General features: G+C 41.7%; 1 long non-coding RNA gene and 1 pseudogene across 1 annotated transcript in view; both read left to right on the top strand.

The window, feature by feature from the left end:
• The first annotated feature begins 1,233 nt into the window (after positions 1-1,233).
• On the top strand, positions 1,234-2,035 carry LOC113622964 (vesicular, overexpressed in cancer, prosurvival protein 1-like; annotated as a pseudogene).
• Positions 2,036-11,675: 9,640 nt separating this feature from the next.
• The window catches only part of LOC113622660 (uncharacterized), a 78,883-nt gene continuing 64,511 nt past the window's right edge, over positions 11,676-26,047 (top strand). Inside the window, exon 1 of the long non-coding RNA XR_003433608.1 lies at positions 11,676-11,920. This is a non-coding gene — a long non-coding RNA (uncharacterized LOC113622660). The remainder of the gene's footprint in view (positions 11,921-26,047) is intronic.

Here is a 26,047-nt window from a genome sequence, read left to right as displayed (position 1 = left end):
TGTCAAAGAGTGTTCTTCCTATATTTTCCTCTGAGAGTTTTATAGTGTCTGGTCTTACTTACATTTAGGTCTCTAATCCATTTTGAGTTTATTTTTGGTATGGTGTTAGGGAGTGTTCTAATTTCATTTTTTTACATGTAGCTGTCCAGTTTTCCCAGCACCGCTTATTGAAGAGACTGTGTTTTCTCCATAGTATATCCTTGCCTCCCTTGTCATAGATTAGTTGACTATAGGTGCCTGGGTTTATCTGTGGGCTTTCTATCCTGTTCCACTGATCTATATTTCTGTTTATGTGCCAGTACCATATTGTCTTGATTACTGAAGCTTTGTAGTATAGTCTGAAGTCAGGGAGTCTGATTCCTCCAGCTCCATTTTTTCCCCTCAAGATTGCTTTGTCTATTCGGGGTCTTTTGTGTCTCCGTACAAATTTTAAGATTTTTTGCTCTAGTTTCGTATAAAATGCCATTGGTAATTTGATAGGGATTGCATTGAATCTGTATCTTGCTTTGGGTAGTATAGTCATTTTCACAATAGTGATTCTTCCAGTCCAAGAAATGGTATATCTCTCCATCTGTTTGGGTCATCTTTGATTTCTTTCATCAGTGTCTTATAGTTTTCTGAGTATAGGTGTTTTACCTCCTTAGGTAGGTTTATTCCTAGGTATTTTATTCTTTCTGTTGCAGTGGTGAATGGGATTGTTTCCTTAATTTCTCTTTCTGATCTTTCATTGTTAGTGTATAGGAATGCAAGAGGTTTCTGTGCATTAATTTTGTATCCTGCAACTTTACCAAATTCATCGATTAGCTCTAGTAGTTTTCTGGTGGCATCTTTAGGATCATATATGCATAGTATCATGTCATCTGCAAACAGTGACAGCTTTAGTTCTTCTTTTCCAATTTGGATTCCTTTTATTTCTTTTTCTTCTCTGATTGCCGTGGCTAGGACTGCCAAACCTATGTTGAATAATAGTGTCGAGAGTAGACATCTCTGTCTTGTTCCTGATCTTAGTGGAAATGCTTTCAGTTTTTCACTGTTGAGAATGATGTTTGCTGTGGGTTTGTTGTATATGGCCTTTATTATTTTGAGGTAGGTTCCCTCTATGCCCACTTTCTAGAGAGTTTTTATCATAAATGGGTGTTGAATTTTGTCAAAAGCTTTTTCTGACACGTGAGCCCGTGGCAAATGCGGCAAGGGCTGTGTGACTCAGCCCGGCTCCCCGCCCGCCTGCCCGAGTCCCTGCGACCCTGGCTGGGATCCCGCCTGCCAGCTGGCTGGCCCCCTCACAGGGCTCGTGCTGCTGACCCGCGCCTGCGACCAGGAGGATGTGCAGCCATGGGCTGCCTGGCCGGGAGTGTGGCTGCGCTGCTGCTTGGGCTGCCCGTGGACTGCACAGAGGCCCAAAGGCATTGCTGGTATTTTGAAGGACGCTATCCAACATATTATATGTCTTTGATCATCCGGTTACAGGGCCTCCCCAGAAGGAAACCACTGTAATTCTGCCCACAGGATGTGTAGCAAACAGATGCCGCCCTCACGAGGACTGCTGCGGCTCCAGGTGCTGTGTGCAGGCCCTCTCCATACAGAGGCTGTGGTGCTTTGGGTTCCTCCCGATGATGGGCGTGCTCTTCTGCTGTGGTGCCGGCTTCTTCATCCGGAGGTGCATGTACCCCCCGCCGCTGATCGAGGAGCTGGCATTCAACGTGTCTTACACCAGGCAGCCCCCGAACCCCACTCCAGGAGCCCAGAAGCTGGGGCTGCCGTTTTACACTGACCCTGGAGGACCAGGGATGAATCCTGCTGGGAACCCTGTGGCGATGGCTTTCCAGGTCCAGCCCAACTCACCCCAGGGAAGCACAGCCTACCCACCGCCCCCTTCCTACTTCGACACGCCCTGCCCGCATATGAACAGGTGGCGAAGGCCAAGTGGCCAGGAGCTGCCTGGCACCTGCCTGTGCAACTGGCCGGGGAGGCCGGAGAGGCTGTCACTCGCCCTCCCTGGCCCCATCACTGTTCACTTCCAGGAATGGTCTTATGAGCCACTAAAGGGCAAATTCCTTTTTGATATCTTCAAGGCAAGCACAGCTTCCTTTCAGGTTTCCCTTGGAGGACCAGGATTTGAATTCACCCCGTGTCTCCTCTGTTGCTTCTGTTTCCAATGTAATCTGTGCTCTGGCTGAGTGGAGAGTCCCAAGGGTTGACCCCCTAGGGTGGTGTGCCCAGATCCTCAGGGGAGAGACCCTGCCGGAAGGTGAGGCAGGGCACGTGCAGGTGAGTACGCGTGAACGCGAGGAGGGGCCTGCGCCACCCGGAAGGCCCCGCACATGGCAGGCGGCCCATCGGAAGCAAGGCCCCACAGGGCCAGCTGTGTGAGCCCCATGCTGGACAGTCTTCCTCTTCAAAAAGCTGTCAGAGAAACAGGCGTTGGTGGCACATCCTCTGAGCCCTCTCTTCTCCATCCCCTTCCTGAAGACCAGAGCTGCCCTCTGCACAGCCAGGGCTGAGAGAGCCCTGGGTATGGCTTGCACCTCAAGGAGATGGGGATCCGGAATGAGGCTAGATTGATGTCTATAGTTATCTGAAAATCACTAAAGAAAGTTATTTAAATTCATGGGAAATTGCCCTGTGCCTCAAACTGGACATTACATTTGATGAGCTCTTGGTCTGACTTGGGGAAAAAAATGTTCGAGCCCTTTTTAGTGTGTCCTGTGGAAGGTGGTGTGGAGTCCTGTCCTGAGGTCAGACTCGGAGTCCTTCCTGGACGTCAGCAGCTCTCTGGCCTGTGATCACGGCCAGGCACCTCTGCGCCCTCCCCTGAGGTAGCTCTGATGGTGGGTTGTGATGGACACTTTCAAAGCAGAGAGGCACATCCGGCTGGGAAGCCACATCAGCCCCTGGAGAGAGGTGTCCCAGCAGGGCGCAGTCCGTGGCTTAAGCCTGGGTTGGGCAGGCCTGGGCCCTGGCTGATAGATCTCAGCAGGTCTATGCCAGGCTCTGAAGAGGAAGAGCTTGCTAAGAAAAAGACGGGAACGCAAAACCCCAGGACTGCAGAGAGATCTCTTCAAAAAGGACTGAATAGATTTCACTGAGGAGTTAATCAAAATTAGAATAAAGAAGATCTGGTTGGAAATGCAAACCCTGGCTCAGAAACCTCTCTGGCCCTGGGATCACAGGTAGTCCTGGGGTTGTTAGGGGGCCCGAGTCCTGCTCTTCTGCATAGTGAGTAATGCCCACGATCATGTATTTAAACCCAGATTGAGACCTGACAGGTCATGTATAGGAAGGGCAAAGCCGCGTAGCCAAGACATGTAGGTCCCTGTATGCATAGTGGTGGGGGGTGGGGGTAGGGTGCTTATTTTTGAAATGAACTAAACAGAGCCTCTTGAGAAGTTGTCACTCATTGAACTTGAGCATCAGGGCACCTCACTGGAGTGGATACTGAGGGTTTTCATTCCCTAGCCCTAGTCACCCTGTCCCTGCTCTACTGGGACATGTCTATGGAGTAGGAGTGAGGAATCAGGATGGGGCCATGGTGACTTACCTTTTCTAAGGATGGAAAGTCTGGAGGCCTCCCCGGGAATTCCACGGGATGCTCTTGGAGCCAGACGAACACCATGGAAACAGTCTGTGAACACGGATGCTGCTGCTGGTGTCTTTGACCACCGAGTGTGACCTCTGAACTCCTGTCCCCAACTTCAGTACCTCCCGCACTCAAGTCCTTGATTCGAATGAGATAACAAAGTGCAACATTTGCTGTTTACAACCCAGGACAACTACCTGGGTCCAAAAGTTCCTCTTCCTCCAGGTCATTCGTTTTGCATTTTCAGGCCCAGTTTCTCCCTTTACTGTTCTGATGAGGAAGCACCCGAGAGCTGCCCCTGGAGTTGGATTGGGTGCAGCTGAGTAGGCACCCAAATGTCCACGATGAAATTTTGTAAATCTTTCTGATAGCAAATGATCTTGAGACTGAATGATTTAGGTAGCACTCAGAGATTTTATATTCATGTTTGTGTGAGATAAATTTTGTTTTCCCTTGAACCTGAGTGAGAATCCACTACTGTGGGCAGTGACACTGTGTGTGGAAATTCCACTCTCAGTGACATTTCCTGCCCACTCTGTTTCCCCCCGTGCTGTCAGTGGACAGTGCCCACCGCTTGGAGCCAGTCCAGCTCCTGGTGTGTGAAGTTCCATAGAGTTCCGTTGAGTGTGTGGCTAGGAGTGAACTGGGAGCAGATTGGTGCATGCTTTTCCTCTTGTAACACTGGGCTCATTTCTCTTTTTTGTTCTTTTCATAGGGTCATGTTTCCTATGTATGCAAAATAAAAATAAATTTGGGTGTGAAAAAAAGAGAAGCTTTTTCTGCATCTATTGAGACGGTCATATAGTTTTTATTCTTCAATTTATTGATATGGTGTATCTCTTTGATTGATTTGCGTATATTGAAGAATCCTTGCATCCGTGGGATAAATCCCACTTGATCATGGTGTATGATCCTTTTAATGTGTTCTTGGATTCTGTTTGCTAGTATTTTGTTGAGGATTTTTGCATCTATATTCTTCAGTGATATTGGTCTGTAATTTTCTTTTTTTGTAGTATCCTTTTCTGGTTATGGTATCTGGGTGATGGTGGCCTTGTAGAATGAGTATGGGAGTGTTCCTTCCTCTGCAATTTTTTGGAAGAGTTTGAGAAGGATGGGTGTTAGCTCTTCTTTAAATGTTTGATAGAATTCATCTGTGAAGCCATCTGGTCCTGGACTTTTGTTTGTTGGAAGATTTTTAATCACAGTTTCAATTTCATTACTTGTGATTGGTCTGTTCATATATTCTATTTCTTCCTGGTTCAGTCTTGGAAGGTTACACCTTTCTAAGAATTTGTCCATTTCTTCCAAGTTGTCCATTTTATTGGCATAGAGTTGCTTGTAGTAGTCCTTTAGGATGGTTTGTATTTCTGCGGTGTCTGTTGTTACTTCTTCTTTTTCATTTCTAATTTTATTGATTTGAGTCCTCTGCCTTTTTTTCTTGATGAGTCTGGCTAAAGGTTTATCAATTTTGTTTATCTTCTCAAAGAACCAGCTTTTAGTTTTATTGATCTTTGCTATTGTTTTCTTTGTTTCTATTTCATTTATTTCTGCTCTGATCTTTATGATCTCTTTCCTTCTACTAACTTGGGTTTTGTTTGTTCTTCTTTCTCTAGTTCCTTTAGGTATAAGGTTAGATTTTTTATTTGAATTTTTTCTTGTTTCTTGAGGTAGGATTGTATTGCTATAAACTTCCCTCTTAGAACTGCTTTTGCTGCATCCCATAGGTTTTGGATTGTTGTGTTTTCATTTTATCATTTGTCTCTAGGTATTTTTTGATTTCCTCTTTGATTTCTTCTGTGATCGCTTGGTTATTTAGTAACGTATTGTTTAGCCTCATTGTGTTTGTGTTTTTTACGTATTTTTTCCCTTTAATTGATTTCTAAGCTCATAGTGTTGTGGTCAGAAAAGATGCTTGATATGATTTCAGTTTTCTTAAATTTACTGAGGCTTGATTTGTGACCCAAGATGTGATCTATCCTGGAGAATGTTCCATGTGCACTTGAGAAGACAGTGTAATCTGCTGTTTTGGGGTGGAATGTCCAATAAATATCAATTAAATCTATCTGGTCTTTTGTGTCATTTAAAGCTTGTGTTTCCTTATTAATTTTCTGTCTGGATGATCTGTCCATTGGTGTTAGTGAGGTGTTAAAGTCCCCCACTATCATTGTGTTACTGTCGATTTCCTCTTTTATAGCTGTTAGCATTTGCCTTATGTATTGAGCTGCTCCTAAGTTGGGGGCATATATATTTAAAATTGTTATATCTTCTTCTTGGATTGATCCCTTGATCATTATGCATTGTCATTCCTTGTCTCGTAACATTCTTTATTTTAAAATCTAGTTTATCTAATATGAGTATTGCTACTCCAGCTTTCTTTTGATTTCCATTTGCATAGAATATCTTTTTCCATCCCCTCACTTTCAGTGTGTATGTGTCCCTAGGTCTGAAGTGGGTCTCTTGTAGACAGCATATATACAGATCTTGTTTTTGTATCCATTCAGTGAGCCTGTGTCTTTTGGTTGGAGCATTTAATCCATTCACATTTAAGGTAATTATTGATATGTATGTTCCTATTATGATTTTCTTAATTGGTTTGGGTTTGTTTTTGTAGGTCCTTTTCTTCTCTTGTGTTTCCCACTTAGAAAAGTTCCTTTAGCATTTGTTGTAGAGCTGGCTTAGTGGTGCTGAATTCTCTTAGCTTTTGCTTGTCTGTAAAGCTTTTGATTTCTCTATCAAATCTGATTGAGATCCTTGCTGGGTAGAGTAATCTTGATTGTAGGTTCTTCCCTTTCATCACTTTAAATATATCATGCCACTCCCTTCTGGCCTGTAGAGTTTCTGCTGAGAAATCAGCTGTTAACCTTATGGGAGTTCCCTTGTATGTTATTTGTTGTTTTTCCCTTGTTGCTTTTAATAATTTTTCTTTGTCTTTAATTCTTGTCAGTTTGATTACTATGTGTCTCAGCCTGTTTCTCCTTGGGTTTATCCTGCCTGGGATTCTCTGTGCTCCTGGACTTGGGTGGCTATTTTCTTTCCCATGTTAGGGAAGTTTTTGACTGTAATCTCTTCAGATATTTTCTCTGGTCCTTTCTCTCTCTCTTCTCCTTCTGGGACCCCTATAATGCAAATGTTGGTGTGTTTAATGTTGTCCCAGAGGTCTCTTATGCTGTCTTCATTTCTTTTCATTCTTTTTTCTTTATTCTGTTCCGCAACAGTGAATTCCACCATTCTGCCTTCCAGGTCACTTATCCGTTCTGCCTCAGTTATTTTGCTATTGATCCCTTCTAGTGTATTTTTCATTTCAGTTATTGTATTGTTCATCTCTGTTTGTTTGTTCTTTAATTCTTCTAGGTCTTTGTTAAACATTTCTTGCATCTTCTTGATCTTTGTCTCCATTCTTTTTCCAAGGTCCTGGATCATCTTCACTATCATTATTCTGAATTCCTTTTCTGGTAGGTTGCATATCTCCACTTCGTTCAGTTTCTTTTTCTGGGGTTTTATCTTGTTCCTTCATGTGCTACATAGTCCTCTGCCTTTCCATTTTGTCTATCTTTCTGTGAACGTGGTTTTCATTCCACAGGCTACAGGATGGTAGTTCTTCTTGCTTCTTCTATGTGCCCTCTGGTGAGTGAGGCAAGAGGCTAAGAGGCTTGTGCAAGCTTTCTGATGGGAGGGACTGGTGGTGGGTAGAGGTGGGTGTTGCTCTGGTGGGCAGAGCTCAGTAAAACTTTAATCTGCTTGTCTGCTGATGGATGGGGTTGAGTTCATTCCTTTTGGTTGTTTGGCCTGAGGCAACCCAGCACTGGAGCCTACAGGCCCTTTGGTGGGGCTAATGGACTCTGGGAGGGCTCACACCAAGGAGTACTTCCCAGAACTTCTGCTGCCAGTGTACTTATCCCGCAAGTGAGCCACAGCCACCCCCCACCTCTGCAGGAGACCCTCCAACACTAGCAGGTAGGTCTGATTTAGTCTCCTGTGGGGTCACTGCTCCTTCCCCCTGGGTCCTGATGCACACACTACTTTGTGTGTACCCTCCAAGAGTGGAGTCTCTGTTTCCCCTAGACCTGTTGAAGTCCTACAGTCAAAATCCTGCTAGCCTTCAAAGTCTGATTCTCTGGGAATTCCTCCTCCTGTTGCCAGACCCCCAGGTTGGGAAACCTGACATGGAACTCAGAACCTTCATTCCAGTGGATGGACTTCTGTGGTATAATTGTTTTCTAGCTTGTGAGTCACCCACCCAGTGGTTGTGGTTAGTTGTGATTCTGGTGCTCTCGCAAGAGGGAGTGAGCGCATGTCCTACTTCACCATGTTGAACCAATCTCTACGCAGTCTTTTGACAACACCCATGGCTGCCTCTTGCTGGTACATACATGGAAGAGAAGAGATGATTGACATTTAAATTTAGAAACGGCTCCAGTTTGGGAACAAAATATTGTACTTAGTTTTCTGTACTTCTGATTCATCACAGAAGGAATCATGATGTCAATGCCTTGCAGGGTTTTAAAAGGTCCCTACATATGCTCCCTTTCCAATATTTCTCCTTTGGCGCAGGTTTAATGACAATTTGGGGGGGCCTTCAGTTGAGCCAGGAGGGCTGCTGGACTTGGAAGAAAGAGAATGTTTTCAGGAATTATCCCCTTTCCTCTCCTTCCCTGCCTCAGCTAAACCTGTCCATCTGATTAGCACAAGAATGATCAGCTTTTCCCCACCTGACTGAGAAGTATGGGTTCCAGGATGATGATCCTTTTGGTTTGCAAATCTCATGCAGATGACGCCCCTGAGGATTCCTGCGCCGTCTCTGGATTGGCCCAGCTGGGTGCCCCATGCTTTGCGAGATCTGCAGTGACTGAGGTTATGTCTTCTTCTGGTCCTTTTTTATTTCTGATCTCCACCAGACCCTGGCCCAGCACTGTGTACTTGGGGAAGTTTAGACCCGAGGGAGAGGCTATTAGCAAAAGGGTCTCAACAAACTAGCTGTAGCTAAAGCAAAGGAAGAGTTTCTAGAAACTAAGCAGTCTCCTGAAAGAATGTTACACCAGATTGTGTTGTCAAAATAAGATCTCTCTGTCTCTCTGTCTCTTTGTCTCTTTGTCTCTCTCTCTCTCTCTCTCTCTCTATATATATATATATTTTTTGCTGACTCACTTTGCTGTAAACTTCAAACGAATACAACATTGTAAATCACTATAATTAAATTTTTAAAAATTTGGGAAAAAAGATCTCTGTGGGGAAAAATCCATTTTTTTAAAAGGGAAGAAAAGAAAAGGAAAAACAGGCAAAGGATGGCTCAAACAACCTCTTTCCCTGAGCTCTCTGTCAAGAAGGATCATAGCACCAGCCAAAAGATTAGGGAGTTTGGACACCAATGGAGAGAGAGAAAGAGGTGAGGGAACTGTTGACCTTAGATCCGCTGATCAGGGACCGCAGTGAGGTTGTGTGGCTTTGTGAGTGCCCTTTTATCAAATATCCAGAGATAGTCTCTTTGCTATTTCTGAGAATGAGGTAAGGAAAGGAAGTCAGCTTTAAAATGACCACTTTGTCAAGAAAGAACAGAGAAAGCGGTATAAACATTTACCTTTTTCTTGCAGTTCTACAAAGCTCAACTAATTCCTTTGCATTTAACTGACTCACCTTGAAAATCTACCATGTCCCAGGCACTGCGACCTATATTCTTGCCCTCTAGGGGTTCATAGTCTAGCGAGGGAGGGAGAAAAATGACCAGATTGCACCAGAGGGGCCAAGTTTTGCCTGCACCCCTGTGACCTCTGCAGTGGGAGTTCTGCCCAAAGGCTGGAAGGCACAGCACTCATGCCACGGGGCTCCACCTCTCATGTGCTATAACTGGGCCAGCGATGGGCACCGGATGGCTCGTCGGGGGTCTAGCCCTTAGGTAACTCTAAGTTGAGCCAACCCAGCTTCTCACATGACAATTTGTAATTGGGCTGCTGAGAGACAAAGTCAGTTAGATGTGGGGAACAAACTTGAAATTTACAGAGACTGGGGCTGAAGTCACCTGGAAGAGCCACACGCACCCAGAGAGTGATGAAGCAAAGGAAGACAGCCAGGGGACAGCATGGGATGACTCCCAGAGGGAGCAATACGAGAGAGTTTATTAGATGACTTTGAGTGATGGACAGTCACTTTCCTTCCCCGCCCTGGTTCCCAGCTCCAAAAGCAGGAGGCTTAATTTCTCATCTCTGTGTCCTGTGAGATTGCAGTTCTTTGAAATAAATTCCTCTCTTCCTCAGTTTCTTATAATCAAAAATTACCTGATTTTAATTCAAATTGTTACGGAGTAATGTATTAGTTGCCTAGGACTGCCGTAACAAATTACTACAACTGAGTGACTTAAAGCAACATACATTTATTCTCTCACAGTTCTGGAGGCCAGGAGTCTCAGATCAAGGTGTCAGCATGGTTGGTTCCTTCTGGAGGCTCTGAGGGAGAATCTGTTCCGTGTTTCTCTCCTAGCTTTGGGGGTTTCAGTAATTCTTGGCATTCCTTGGCTGGTAGATGCATTGCTCCAGTCTCTGTCTTCATCTTCATGTGGTGTTCTCCCCACATGTCTCCGTGATTCTCTGTTTCTTTCTCTTAAATCCAAATCATTGGATTTAAGGCCCACCCTAATCCAGGATCATCGGTCTAGAGATCTTCACCTTAATTACATCTGCAAAGGCCCTTATTCCAAATAAGGTCACATTCTGAGGTTCTGGGTGAATATATCTTTTGGGGGGGACGTCATTTAACCTACTACAAACAAGGTATGAATATCTTTATTGCTGGATTACTCAGCTGGTGGGCATATGCTTAAATAAGCAACAAAGCAGGGGTCCAGAGAAAGATTTTTTTTGAAAGAATATGATTTATTAAAAAAAATGAAGCCCTTATGGAAAAAATTATGATTTAGGATTGCTTTTAATTTTATACTGCAGTGGGAGAAAGAATTCATACTTTTAGTGCCCAGGGTCTCTAAATGTATTAACCAATGTAATTTGTGAATTATAAATAGTTCATGTGATTGGAAGGTAGGATGTAAGAGGGTTTATTGTTGTTGTTGTTGGTTTTATTCTATTTTGTGTCTCACAGTTTATTGAGGCCTCTGGTGACCTTAGCAGGAAGAGCCATCATATTGCTAACCTCAGTGGGTTGAGGTTAAGGAATGAATGGAGGTGAGAAGAATGCTAGTATGGATATCGTTTGCAAGAAGCTTGATTGTGAAGTGAAAGAAAGATTTAGGGGTCTCTGAGAGGTGGTCTGTCACCTCAGAAAGTTGATTAATAATCTGCTCTTTGTGTTTGAATGCTGCAATTAGCTTTAACCTCTCTCAGAACTTCTTAGGGATGGTATCCACTGGTGATGTGTCTTAAACAGTAAAAACCAAAGTTGCAAACCAGGCCTCTAAACTCCCCCCAGGCACCTTCATTCTTTGGGTAAAACGGTGCCTCACTGCCATGTTCACTTAATAGCTTGACATAAAGAACACATATAGTAACCTGAGCATGCCAGGCCCATGCCTTCTTGGTCCTCGGTGCTAGCTAATTTCCCTGCCTGAATGTTCTTCTTCCTTGATTACCTACTTATCTTTCAAAGCTCAGCTGGAATATTCCATTTGTTTTACCATGAAGTTCCAGTGAAGTTACTCATTCTTTAGAACTCCCATAGCACCCTTAAGTTATGTATCAATACATAGCACCTATCACTGTACTAAGGAATTAAGGAATTCCTTAATTTTCTGCCTCTCCCATGACATCATTGAGATCAGGATCCCTGTCTTTCCTTCTTCTAGTCCTCAGCTCCTCACACATTTTGGGCGTATAGTATGAGTTCAATGAGTGTTTATTGAATTCTTCAGTTTGCAGTTAATACATGACCAAACACTAAGTGTGTGTGAAGGGGGACATTGTTGGATGTCTTGCAAAGGAAACCAGTCAGGAGAGAGAAAGAGAGAGAGGGATGAGGCAGACTCATTGTCAGCAACCATTACCCACTTCCATTACTATGAGAATCCAGGTTTTGTGCAGATGTTCACCCTCTTCAAGCAGCCATGTGCCTTGGAGGGAACTCACCCTTGGCCAGCCCAGGGGTGGGTCTGATTGGCCTTGAGTTAATCACATTCCTGTTGTCAGTGATTGATTTGGGAATGGGAATGTCACCCAATTCTGACCAATCACACATGGGAGACTTCAGGGAAATGTTCCCTTGCTCCTAAGAAAGAACAAAACGAGCTGCTGTCTCTTTCTCAGGGTGTTTTCATGTCTGGAGAGGATACCTGGAAATGCCAAAGCCATCTTGCCATCGGCCTGAGAATGGACCCAATGACTGAGGATGGAGGAACACAAAATGGTAAGAGGCTGGATCTGTAATGACATGGCCAGGCTACTGACACTGCCTGTCCAACCCCCTACTCCTTGAGAACTAGTTACCGCAGTTCATGCATTCCCTTATTGTGAAAGGCTGTTTGAATCTGTTTCTATGACTTGAAACCAAAAGCATCCTCACCGAAGCAACTTGCCGTATAGTAAATATTCATTAAGTATACAACTTTATTTTAAAGCGATGACCACAGGAATAAAAGAGCCTGTTCCTTGTGACCCTGTTATGCACCAGGATTTGGAAAAGTAAAATATGCTATTCCTATGGTCATCTCATAAGCCCAAGGTTATGCCATTCATTTGACTATGCCACTCAGATGGTAGAGGCTAAATTTCATTTCCTGGAAGATTAAGAAAAATCTAGTCCTGAGCTATCTGAGGGAAAGTAAACAATGTTGTAAGACACAGACAGGAAACCTTGTTTCCATGGATCACTGACCCAAAGGAAGAGTTACTTTAAGGAGATACATAAAGTTTAAAAAATTGAAGTACAATTCCTTTTAGTTACGTTCTTAAAAATTAAACTAGGATGCCACTGGTACATGAATAGAGAGATAAAACAGAATAGAAAATCAAGAAGTAGACCCCAAAACAAATAGGGATTTAGCATATGATAAAGATCTCATTACAAATCACTGGGAACACTGGATTTTTATCAATGATGTTTGGACAACAGGGTAGTTAGCTGTAACAATAAATACATAATTAAAATTGGAGCCGTACCTCAAATCTTACCAAATAAATTCCAGATGGGTTACAGATTTTAAATAGAAAAATATGAAACCATAAAAATAGGAAAAAAACATAAAAGATTTTCTTGTTGTAATTTATGACTGAAGAAAACCTTTAAATATACGACACAAATTATAGCACTCATAAAAGAAAAGATTGAAAAACTCAATCATGTTTTTAAAAATGTATCCATGCAAAAACAATCATAGCTGAGTCAAAAGTCAATGGACAAATTAGGAAACATATTTGAAGTCATTGCTACACAATCAATAAGAAAAAACCCAATAATGCAATAGAAAAATGGGCAAAGGATGTTGCGTCAGGTGACATGTATTTGCAATTTGGTAATATCTATCAAAATTACAAATACATAATCTTTGATTTAGCAGTTCTATTTACAGGAATTATTTATAATAATTCTGTTAGTAGCAATTCTATTAAATTACAGACATACTCCTATATGTGGAAATCACTTATTGACAGGTTAATCATTACAGCACTGTTTGTAGTACCAAAAAATTGGAAATAATGGAAATGATCATTAATGGGAGAGTGGTTAGACAAATGAAGATACGTTAACATAATGGATTACTATTTATTATAAAAAAAGATTGAAGAGGTCTTTGTGTAGTGGTGTGGAATGATCTCTAAGATATATTATGTGAGAAAAGCATAGTACAGAACAGAATAGTGAGTTATCATGTGTGTAAATAAAAGATGGTGAGAGGATGCCTTATACAAATTTGCTTATATATTTCTGCAAGGAGAAGTAGGAAGTTGATGATGCTGGTGCCTCTGAAAGGAGAGCTGAGTGGCTGGAGCATGTAGGTGGGAGGGAGTCTTCACTGTGTATTACTGAATGCTTTTTGAATTGTGAACTATGTGAATGTATTACCTATTCCCGTTCCAAAATAAATACATTACACTTAAAAAGATATTTGAAAAGAGAGAGAAATAGAAAACCCTTAATGCTTTAAAAAATGAAAACTAAAAATGAATAACTGTAAATTGGATTCAATAAATGCAGTACACCCATATCCGGCATGAGTAGAGCCTAGCATCTCCGCCACCATCTTCAGCCCTCTACCAACCTCAGGTAGACTGGGCCTTGATTTGCCAACCTCAGCCCCATCTCCACCACTTCCCACTCCTCCCACCCCAGGTCAAGCTGTCTGCCTGGGATTTGCCTCTAGGCTTCTGTCTTCTTCGCACCCAGGGCAGAGCACTAAGCCGCGGGCATCCTGCATTTGTCTGATGGGAGACCACTGATGGGAGCGGTTGTCTGTCTGAAGGGTGGAAGAGTAGTTGAGACCTTAAATTTGGCAAATTAGACTAAGGCAGAAGAAAACAAAGCAAGGGAGGAGGCTTTCACCTGTAGAGTAGTGTAACAGGGTGGGTGAGAGGAATGGTAATAAATCACAGGAAGGAGGAGAACCACGTACTTGTCACACTTCAGCTGAATTTTTCTCTTCCCAGAGCTCCATAGTTGATGCCTTATTAACATCAGAGGGGATTTGATGTCTTGTCATAGTCAGTCCTATTGAAATGAAAAGGAGAGAAAATGAAAAGTATGGAAAATGAAAACCAATTGCATTCTTTAATTTTAGTCATCCCATTCCTGGAGCATATTGAATACTACTTTGGGTTCTTTCATTGTTCATGTCATAAATAACAAAGAGTGGAAGTATTTCACATTCCTAAAGAGTCTTTCATCTCAAAGGAACTAAGGTAATTCACTAATTCAGTTACCTGAACTACATTTGGTAATTATTTGAGGATCACTTCACCCAGGGGTGAATATCAACGAGTTGTGTGACACAGCCAACAGTCACTTCATTCTCCAGTCAGTGAGGAAGAAAAACGAATAGCTAATGGGGATGTCCTCCTGAAGGATTTGCCCAGTGAAAACTTCAGGGAGATGGATGCTAAAAGAATGTAATTAACTGCCCGAAATTAATACCTCCAACCTTACTCAAGGTTTCCTGACCTCTTTACTAGAGTCAGGGTGGAGAGCTCTCTAGTAGCTGAGAGACCTGTGAATAGCAGTCACTCCATTGCTGTATTTTTTGAGTGATAATAAATGGTTTTGTGTTTTTAATTTGTTCCCGTGTATTCACTGTTAGGATATAGAAATACAATTAATTTTTCCATTGTTACAATTGATTTTTTATGTTGATCTTGTTATCAGTGAACTTGCTGAATGCACTTATTAGTTCAAGGAATTTTTTTTTAAGATTCCTTGGGATTTCTATGCAGACCATAATGGCATCTGCAAATACGGGCAGTTTTAGTTCTTCCTTTTGTGTCTGTGTGCCTTTTATTTCTTTTTCTTGCCTTATTGAGTTGGCTAGATCATGGCTGAATAGTAGTGGAGGGAGCAGACATCTTTGCAGACATCCTTACCTTGGACCTGAGCTTAGGAGGAAAGCATTCAGTCCTTTACAATTAAATATAATGTTAGCTGTAAGTTTTTTGTAAATGTTCTTTATCAAATTGAGAAAGTTTACTGCTATCTTACTTTTCTGGGAGTTTTTATCATGAATGGGCATTGAATTTTGATCAAATGCTTTTTCTATATCAGTTGATACAAATAGGTGACTTTTCCTCTCGAGTTTATTAGTATGATGGGTTACATTGATTGATTTGCGAACAGCAGTCATTCTAATACAATCTCATTTTAAAGTTTATTTATAAGAAATAGTGTCTCAATCATGTGACCCTATTTTTGGGGGGAGAAAATGTGGGGGTAAGAAGCTGGAGCTCTTCCAGCCAAGGGCGTGCAACTCAGTCCACCTCACTGAATGCAGTGCCTTTCTTCTCTCTTCTGTCTACTCTCTCCTATCACCCAGAGGTCAGGAAAATGCTGCCAGCATGACAGCTGCCCAATACCCATTAGGTTGGTCATCAGACAGTGTAATGTGGAGGGTGGCCACTGCAAAAGCTTGTGTTTGTGGGAGCATGCTCACCGGTCACCACTGCCCAGAGAGAATGACCCTACTTCTTTTTTGCACATGAGTGCATTTTATCAGCAGAAGCTAAATCTCATCTAGAACCCTAGCAGAAAGGGAATTGGGAAAATAGGGTTTTATGCCTTTCCAGTCCCTGTGATCCAGGGGGGAGCATAGAAAAAGGTGGAAGTAGAAGCTGAGGACCAAGGGGCAGTATCTAGCCCTCCTCTCTGCCTCACTGAATCTGACAGAAGCCAGAGACCTTCCATCGTCTCTTCACAATTTCTTTCTTAATTTCTCTTAATTTTTTTTTTTTTTTTTGCGGTACGCGGGCCTCTCACTGTTGTGGCCTCTCCCGTTGCGGAGCACAGGCTCCGGACGCGCAGGCTCAGCAGCCATGGCTCACAGGCCCAGCCGCTCCACGGCATGTGGCATCTTCCCGGACCGGGGCACGAACCCGTGTCCCCTGCATCAGCAGGCGGACTCTCAACCACTGTGCCACCAGGGAAGCCCTGCTCTTGCCCTATTGATCGTGTGATTCGTGTCTGGCTGTTCGTAGGAAAACCAGACAAAATCAAAATTGTCATAGGGTAAAGAACTTTTCCAAAGGAAAATATAGGATCCAGATTGCTCATTGTCTATTTGTGAGTTCACTAATTAGCTCATCCATTCAGTCAAAAAACCTGGGTGCCTGTTATGTGCAAGTCACCTCATGGAAGAAGTGGGCTCCCACGCTGACCTGATCTATGTGGCCAATAAAAGTGCCCCCATGTGCTAGGCCCTGTCCCATATGCATCATATTCTTGTCTGATCTTCACAACAACCATATGGTGTAGGCATTTATCATGCGATTCTAATGCTTTCGTCTGCCCCCTCTTTTGACTGAAGAGGTTGCACAATACGCCCTCCCCAATCATTTATTTACCTAATTTGGGGGACACCTATTATGTGCTAGGCCCTAGGGTTATGGCCAAACAAAACAGAAAGGATTTATCTGACAGACCTGTCAATCTATTAATCATAGTGCCCTGCTTACTCCCAAGCACATGACCTAAGCCTGGCCCATCGAGAAACTTCGTGTCTTTTTTGACAGTGATTGGGCTGGAGGGTTGGGAGCATGACCCAAGTAGGGCCAATTAGCATCATTCTATGCCACGTGATCCAATTCTGGTTGCTGAAAAAGAGAGAGCTTCTCTTTATTCATCTGAGCCTTAGATTCAGATGTGTGTGCTACCTATTCCACTGTTATAGTTGCCAGCTGCATAAGCCAATAAAATCGTTTTTAGCTTAAGCTGTTAGTTTGAACCACAATAAAATTGCCATTTTTGCAGATTGGATGTCAACAGTTTCATCTGGTTTAATTTAATGACTTGATTTTCTGCTGCCTGCAATTGAAGGAGTCCTGACAAATATGGTGGTATTGTTACCTCCAACTTAGATGATGAAAGTGAGGCTTGGGGTATTCATTAGCCCAAGGTCATTCAGCTACTCAGGATAGTGAGAACTGAAACCCAGTAGCTTCAAAGTCTGTGTTCTTTTTTAAAAGCTTTTTTAAAAAAATTAATTTGATTTGATTTGATTTATTTTTGGCTGTGTTGGGTCTTTGTTGCTGTGTGCAGGCTTTCTCTAGTTGCGGCAAGCGGGGCTACTCTTTGCTGTGGTGCGCAGGCTTCTCATTGCAGTAGCTTCTCATGTTGCAGAGCACAGGCTCTAGGCGCACGGGCTTCAGTAGTTGTGGCTTGTAGGCTCAGTAGTTGTGGCTCACGGGCTCTAGAACGCAGGCTCAGTAGTTGTATCGCATGGGCTTAGTTGCTTCATGGCATGTGGGATCTTCCTGGGCCAGGGCTCAAACCCATGTCCCCTGCATTGGCAGGTGGATTCTTAACCACTGCACCACCAGGGAAGCCCAAAGTCTATGTTCTTGATTGCTCTGGTATGAGTCCCATAAAGTCAGGCAAGGGCTGAAGAGAAGAGACTGCTATTCAAGGGTGGTCCACAAATTGTTCACTACTGGTCCATGAGGAGGTGAGACATGCTGCACCAGGACATAACCCAGCTTTGTCACTAGCACACTGTTTAGTTCAGCTGATGATTTTTTGATAGCAAGATTTTCTCAATGAAGTAAGCAATGTGTTGATTTCGATTCTGGTGCCTGCTCCTTATACAGTACCCTCCTGGGTTGACCAGCACTTTGGGGACCAGCACATGGAGGAGCACTGGTATAGAGGACCCTTTGGTTTGCTGCCCATTTGACAACTATCCTCCAAGTCTCTGGGGACTTGCACAGAAGCCATGTCTATGCCATGTGACCCTGACCCCCCCTCTTTGTTAGTCATAACTGATTTGTTCAGGTCATTTGTTTGAGCGCAGCTGGACCAACCAGATTTTCTTGTCTAAGGACACAGAATCTTAAAAAAGAAACAAAGGAACCAGGAGATGTTAGTCTCAGAGCTACAAAAATAGCAGAATAAGCCCAGAAGCTCTTGTTTTCACGTCTCCGGAATTGCTGTTGTTCTTGCGCTTCTGAGGCACAGCTATTCAAGTCATCCTTGCCTTTTATAAATTTGCTAATATCCTTTCAAGTAAATTCCCTTTTGTCTTAAGCTAGTCCAGAATTGGTTTCAAGAGAACCTTAAGTAATACTGTTGAAAAATATAGGGAAGACCACATGTTCATGACTCAGGGTTCTGTTTATAATATCAATTATTTGCTAGATTATATGAGAGTGTCCCTAACAATTCTAGGTCTCAGTATTAGCTGAAAACGTTGGTACCTGAGTTGGGGCCCACTGTGACGTGGAGACAAAGATGTATATCGTCAATTACCCCTGGTAACTAAAGACTCTGATGCAGACTGAACATCTAAATTAAAGCACATAAATAATCAACCTTTGTCGGTTTAACTGTAGATGAATAGAACTCAGATGAATGAATCGACTCATTGCTAACATTAGAAACATTACTACTCTAGGGCTACAGCACTGTCTGCCATCTAGTTGGCTTTAAAAGAAGAAAGACCATTTGCTCTGGGAAAACAAGCATCATCTCAACCAGCTAAATTCAAACAACAGGGTCTTGAATTCACCTTGGTTTCAGGGAAAAAAGTATGATGGAGACACAAGCTGAATCCTCTTACGACTTGGCCGTAACTTTTTAGATATAATATTTGATTTTTTAAAAGAAATAATGTTTGGTTGTCTTCTGAGACCATCTCACTATTTGAAATTGCAAGTCCTGACAGAGGCAGCTCCTTCAAGCTTGGTGAAGGAAGCAGTGAAAATGCAAGTTTGAAGATGCATCTTTAGAAGCTGGAAGAGGTCTGCCTGGAGTGATGGCAGAAGGAGAAAGGGAGCAGGCACAACACGCCTGCTGCTTTTACCTCAGTTGAGGAAAACCAGTGCTGGATGCTGTTGGGAGAGGCTTCACAAGCTTGATACTTCCGGTATTTTTTTCGGCATCCAGACAGCTGTCTGCTACATGTTTACCTAGACCCTCTGTGATCTTGGTTCTGAATGGCTTAATCTATTTTTAAAGGGTATCCAAATGTGATGAAGATAATTCTTGCATTCTTTTGCTCTTTCTATTTAAAAATTAAAGTGCTTATAGTAATAGATATCTCTGCCCGTATAGCCAAGAGGATCATCTACAAATGCTTTCTGAATAGAAAAAAAACTTGAACCTGAGATTCAAATATCTAATTCTTCAGATTTAAAACCTCTTCTTAGACAGTCTCTGTTTAAAATCTAGTGATTTATGTGCAGAGTTCTTTTTTCTTAATTGTATTGCTGTACATATATTAGATATAATCTGTAAGACTCTCAACATGATATCATATATCCAGTATTTTTTATTGTACTAAATTTCAGGGCTAATTTAAGTCTAAACTCTTTATTTTAGAAAAGCAGTAACAGCAACTAATTAGCACATCTCATTCTGGATGTATTTGCCAACCAATTTCAGAGACTCATTTGCCTGTTAAGGGATTTTATTGAACACCAGCACCACAGACTCTCCTTTTTTTGTCGTAAACAGCTCATGCTTATTATCTTATTACAGGAATGCCACTGGTTAAATCAGGCTCTGAATATAAATAGCCATATTACTGCCATCAGGCATCAATGTTTATTTAGTGGCTGTGAGTCATGCATACCTCTTTGATCGGGTTTGGAATGAGCCGTTGCAGTTTTTGTTCAAAGAGGTTATTTGCAAAGGCTACAGAAGTATCAGTTAGATTAAACATGAAATTAATCAGGGTGGAATTTTATCAGCCATTTCTGCCACCAAACACCAGGTGTCAAGAGCATGTGCAAATGAGGGCTGAACATAATGAAGCTGGGGGACAGCTTGGTAGGGAGATCAGAAAGGATTCCAAGACGTCTACCATGCTCAGGGAGGAAAGATGGAGGGAGGCTGGAAGGAAGGAAGGAAGGAAGGGAGGGAGGGAACATCGAAGGCTTAGTGTATCACCTGGAACTCCTTGGTAGTTTCGCATGGCATATCATATATCCCAGTATATGGGATGCAAGTCAGGTGACCTGAGTTAGCCTGAGCTCTGCCCTGCCCTTCCTAGTGATCTTTGGAAAACCACTGAATGCATACATGCATTACACAGCAAACATGCATTACAAAGCATACATATATAACATATAACAAACTTGCACAAAAGCAGAGGAAAGCGCATTTTCCATCTCAACATGTCTTTAGACTAAAAATATCAGAGAGAGATAGACCCAAGATAGCTTTCTAATGGCTTTAGTTGATGAAACTCTGTTGGTGGAGGAGATGTGGCCCTTCAGTTGGAGGGCTCACTTAAACTGGGTCCATTCATTTATTCAACATTTAGTGGATACGCCAGGTTGTCAGGCACATGTGCTGAGAGAGGCCTGTGAATAATTATAACATACCATGTTTAGTACTATGATGATTGCCACTATAAATTCCTGGTGACTGCATTCTCAACCTGGACTTCATCACTGCTCAGCAATTCTATGGCATTCCACTGGGTGGTTCTCCCAGCCACTGTCCCCACTGCCTATTTCTAACATTCCCCACTGTCTTCAAGCTTCTGACTCTCAGCTTCCAGTTCCTCTTACTCTCAGTAGATGATCTAACCTTCCCTACAGTGAAAATAAATTTTACCTACATTCACACTCATTCTCTCCTTCTCCCTCATTCTCATCACAGGGAATGTCTTTCCTCTTATAACAGACAATTGTTCTACCTGTGATTTGGATTCCATTTCTTCTCAAGGTCTTTTTATCATCCAGAATCTTCCATTCTTCCCTCTCAACTAGCTCTTTCTCATCAGCATATAAAAATGCTTAGTCTTTCCAAATTTAGAAAATCTTCCTTTGAAGAACTACAGAATCAATTGGAAAACAAGGTGAGGGGACTGAAAGTGAGGGGATGGAAAAAGATATTTCACACAAATGGAAACAACAAGAAAGTGGGGGTAGCAATACTCATATAATAAAATAGGCTTTAAAACAAAGGCCATAAAGAAAGATAATGAAAACCATAATTCAAAAAGAGTCATGTACCACAATGTTAATTGCAGCTCTATTTACAAGAGCCAGGACATGGAAGCAACCTAAGTGTCCACTGACAGATGAATAGATAAAGAAGATGTGGCACATATATACAGTGGAATATTACTCAGCCATAAAAAGCAACAAAATTGAGTTATTTGTAGTGAGGTGGATGGACCTAGAGACAGTCATACAGAGTGAAGTAAGTCAGAAAGAAAAACAAATACTGTATGCTAACACATATATATGGAACCTAAAAAAAATTAAAAATAAAAAAATAAAAATGGTTCTGAAGAACCTAGTGGCAGGACAGGAATAAAGATGCAGATGTAGAGAATGGACTTGAGGACATGGGGAGGGGGAAGGGTAAGCTGGGAAGAAGTGAGAGAGTGGCATGGACTTATGTATACTAACCAATGTAAAGTAGATAGTTATTGGGAAGCAGCCGCATAGCACAGGGAGATCAGCTCGGTGCTTTGTGACCACCTAGAGGGATGGGAGGGAGATGCAAGAGGAAGGAGATATGGGGACATATGTATATGTATAGCTGATTCAATTTGTTATAAAGCAGAAACTAAAACACCATTGTAAAGCAATTATACTTCAATAAAGATGTTAAAAAGAAAAAATATAATGAAGGACAGGTTATAAGGTAAAGAAAGACAGTATATAATGATAAATGGGTCAATACAAGAAGAGGATATTAGACTTGTTAACATCTATGCACCCAATATAGGAGCACCTACGTATATAAAACAAATACTAACAGACATAAAGGGACAAATTGATAGGAATACAATAATAGTGGGAGCCTTTAACGCCTCACTGACATCAATGGACAGATCTTCCAGACAGAAAATCAATAAGGCAAAAGAGCTTCTAAATGACAAATAGAACAGACTTAATTGATATCTACAAGACACTACATCCAAAAAAACTCAGAATACACATTCTTTTCAAGTGTGCATGGAATGTTCTCTAGGATAGGCCACATATTAGGTTACAAAACAAGTCTCAACAAATTTAAGAGGATAGAAATTATTTCAAGCATCTTTTCTGACCACAATGGTATGAAACTAGAAATCAACCACAGAAAGAAAAACGGGAAAAGAACAAACACATGAAGACTAAGCCACATGCTACTAAAAATCCAATGGGTCAACAATAAAATAAAAGAAGAAATCAGAGAATACCTTGAGCGAAATGAAAACACAACCTTACAAAATCTGTGGGATGAGGTTCGGTGAGCAAATGCAGACCCGTTGAAGTAATACTGCATGGTACCCATTCCATGGGTCCCAACTCTCCAGCAAAAGAAGTTCTAAGAGGGAAGTTCATAGCGATACAGGCCTTCCTCAAGAAACAAGAAAAACATCAAGTAAACTGCCTAACCTACTATCTACAAGAATTAGAAAAATAAGAACAAACAAGACCCAAAGTCAGCAGAAGGAAGAAAATACTGAAGATCAGAGAGGAAAAAAATAAAATAGAGGACCCCCCCTCAATAAAAAGACAATAGGAAAGATCAAGAAAACCAAGAGCTGGTGTTTTGAAAAGTTAAACAAAATTGACAAACCTCTAGCCAGCCTCACCAATAAGAACAGAGAGAGGACCCAAATAAACAAAATAAGAAACAAAAGAGGAGAAATAACAACTGATACTGAAGAAGTACAAAAAATCATAAGAGAACACTATCAACAGTTACATGCCAACAAATTGGACAACCTAGAAGAAATGGACAAGTTCCTGGAAACATAGAACCTGCCAAAACTGAGTCAAGAAGAAACAGATAATTTGAATAGACCAGTCACTAGGAGTGAAATCTGCTGTAATAAAAAACTCCCTGCAGACAAAAGTCTAGGACCGAATGGCTTTACTGGGGAATTTTACCAAACATACAAAGAAGAACTTACACCTATCCTTCTCAAATTCTTCCAAAAAATTGAAGAAGGGGAAACACTCCCAAATTCATTCTATGAAGCCACCACCCCCACCCTGATACCAAAACCAGACAAAGACACTACCAAAAAAGAAGATTATAGGCCAATATCTTTGATGAGTATAGATGCAGAAATCCTCAACAGAATATTAAGAAACCAAGTCCAACAATGCATAAAAAGGATAATACAATATGATCGAGTTGGATTCATTCTAGGATCACAAGGATGGTTCAACATATGCAAATCAGGGACTTCCCTGGTGGTGCAGTGGTTAAGAATCTGCCTGCCAATGCAGGGGACATGGTTTCAATCCCTGCTCTGGGAAAATCCCACATGCCACGGAACAACTAAATCTGTGAGCCACAATTACTGAGCCCACGTGCTACAACTCCTGAAGCCCACACGTCTAGAGCCTGTGTTCCACAACAAGAGAAGCCATCACAATGAGAAGGCTGTGCACCACAATGAAAAGTAGCCCCCGCTTGCCACAACTAGAGAAAGCCCACACACACCAGCAAAGACCCAATGCAGCCAAAAATAAATAAATAAATTTATTTAAAAAATACATATGCAAATCAATCAATGTGATACACCACATTAACAAAAGGAAAGACAAAAAACACATGATCCTCTCAATAGATGCAGAAAAAGCATCTGACAAAATTCAACATCCATTCACAATAAAAACTCTCACCAAAAGGGGTATAGAGAGAACATATCTCAACATAATAAAAGTCATTTATGACATACCCACAGCCAACTGAATACTCAACAGTGAAAAGCTGAAAGCCTTCCTGCTAAATTCAGGAACAAGACAAAGATACCCACTCCCACCACTTCTATTCAACAAAGTAATGGACGTCCTAGCCACAGCAATCAGATAAGAAAAAGAAAAGGTATCCAAATTGGAAGAGAAGAGGTAAAACAGTCACTATTTGCAGATGACATGATACTCTATATAGAGAACCTTAAAGTTTCAACCCAAAAATGATTAGAACTAATTAATGAATTCAGCAAGGTAGCAGGATACAAGATTAATATACAGAAATCGGTTGCATTTCTTTACACTAACGATGAAATATCAGAAAGAGAAAGTAAGAAAAAGCAGGCCCATTTAAAATCACATCAAAAAAAGAAAATATCTAGGAATAAAGGAGGTGACAGACCTATATGCTGAAAACTCTAAAACAGATAAAGGAAATTGAAGATGATTCAAAGAAATGGAAAGATAATCCCATACTCTTTTAACCATTGTTAAAATGGTTACACTACCCAAAGCAATCTACAGATTTAATGCAATCCCTATCAAAATACCCATGACATTTTTCACAGAACTAGAACAAATAATCCTAAAATTTATATGGGACACAAAAGACCCAGAATTGCCAAAGCTTTCCCAAAGAAAAAGCACAAAGCTGGAAGCATAACCCTTCCAGACCTCAGACTATACCACAAAGCTACAGTAATCAAAATAGCATGGTATTGGCACAAAAACAGACATACAGATCAATGAAACAGAATAAAGAGCTCAGAAATAAACCCACACACTTATGGTCAATTAATCTCTGACAAAGGAGGCAAGAATATACAATAGAGAAAAGATAGTCTCTTCAACAACTGGTGTTGGGAAAGCTGAACAGCTACATGTAAATCAATGAGATTAGAATACTCCCTCACACCATATACAAAAATAAATTCAAATATTATTTACATTACACTTTTCAGCAGGCAGTAAAGGTGAGTGACAAATCAGGAACAACCTTGCAACCATTTTGGAAGGACTATATAACATCTACAAGGCCATAAAAAACATTGACTTGCTTGGCATGAGGTTACAGCTGTCACCATGAATGGGGTTTGGAGGAAACTTTGCCCACAGTTTGTTCATGATTTTCCTGGATTTGGGAAGGTGGATGAGGAGTCCAAGGAGGTCTTCAGCAACTTAGTGACCCTCAGCAAGAAGCTGGAGCTAGATCTGCAAGAGGACGACCTTGTTGAACTCCTTGCTGTGCAACATGAGGAGCTTACTAATGAAGACCTGATGGAATTGGAGGCCCAGAGGAAGGACAAAGAGAGACAAGAGGAAGAAGAAGTAACTGAAGAACCGAAGAGATTCACGATGCAGGAAATGGCAAGGAGATTTTCTTTATTTGAGGAGGCACGGTTAGTTTTTGAGGCACAGGACCTGAACACAGAATGGCACACAAAGGTTACAGCAGCCATTCAGAATGCAATCCAGTGCTCCCGTGTGTCATCTATGACAAGAATAAAAGAGCTACTCCGCAGACATCCCTGGATCGTTTTTTCAAGTGGGTAGATAGAACTGAATCCAGCAAGGAACCAGAACCTGTGCATCAACATCAGGCATGAGTGAGATTGCAGCTTGCCCTCCATCTCCTATTGCTGACAATCCTTCAGCTCTACCATCTCCCACCTCCTCCCACCTCCTCCAGTCAGTAACTCTTCTTGCCTGTTCACTCGGTGCCAAGCCCTGTACGCCATATGTTGTACTGTAGTACTGTACTTTTCAAGGTACTGTACTGTAAGATTAAGAAAGTTTTCTTTATTGTTTGTGTTTGTTTTCCATGTATTATTGGTGTGAAAAATATCATAAGCCTATTACAGTACAGTATTAGATAGCCAATTGTGTTAGTTGGTACCTAGGGTAACTTTGTTGGACTTATGAACAAATTGGACTTAACGAACATGCTCTCAGAATGGAACTCGTTCGTATGTAGGGGACTTACTGTATTAGAGAAAGGCAAATTAAAACCCACAATGAGGTATCACCTCCCACTGGTCAGAATAGCTATTGTCAAAAGTCTACAAATAATAAATGCTGGAGAGGGTGTGGAGAAAAGGAAACCCTCCTACACTGTGGTGGGAATGTAAATTGGTGCAGCCACTGTGTAAAACAGCATGGAGTTTCCTTAAAAAACTAAAAATAGAGC

This window comes from Aethalodelphis obliquidens, unplaced genomic scaffold (assembly GCF_003676395.1).
Source record: "Aethalodelphis obliquidens isolate GAN/ISIS:26980383/991018 unplaced genomic scaffold, ASM367639v1 scaffold10, whole genome shotgun sequence".
NCBI classification, from domain to species: Eukaryota; Metazoa; Chordata; class Mammalia; order Artiodactyla; family Delphinidae; genus Aethalodelphis; species Aethalodelphis obliquidens.
Note: the sequence above shows the minus strand (reverse complement) of the source record. Positions and strands in the feature narration are given on the sequence as shown.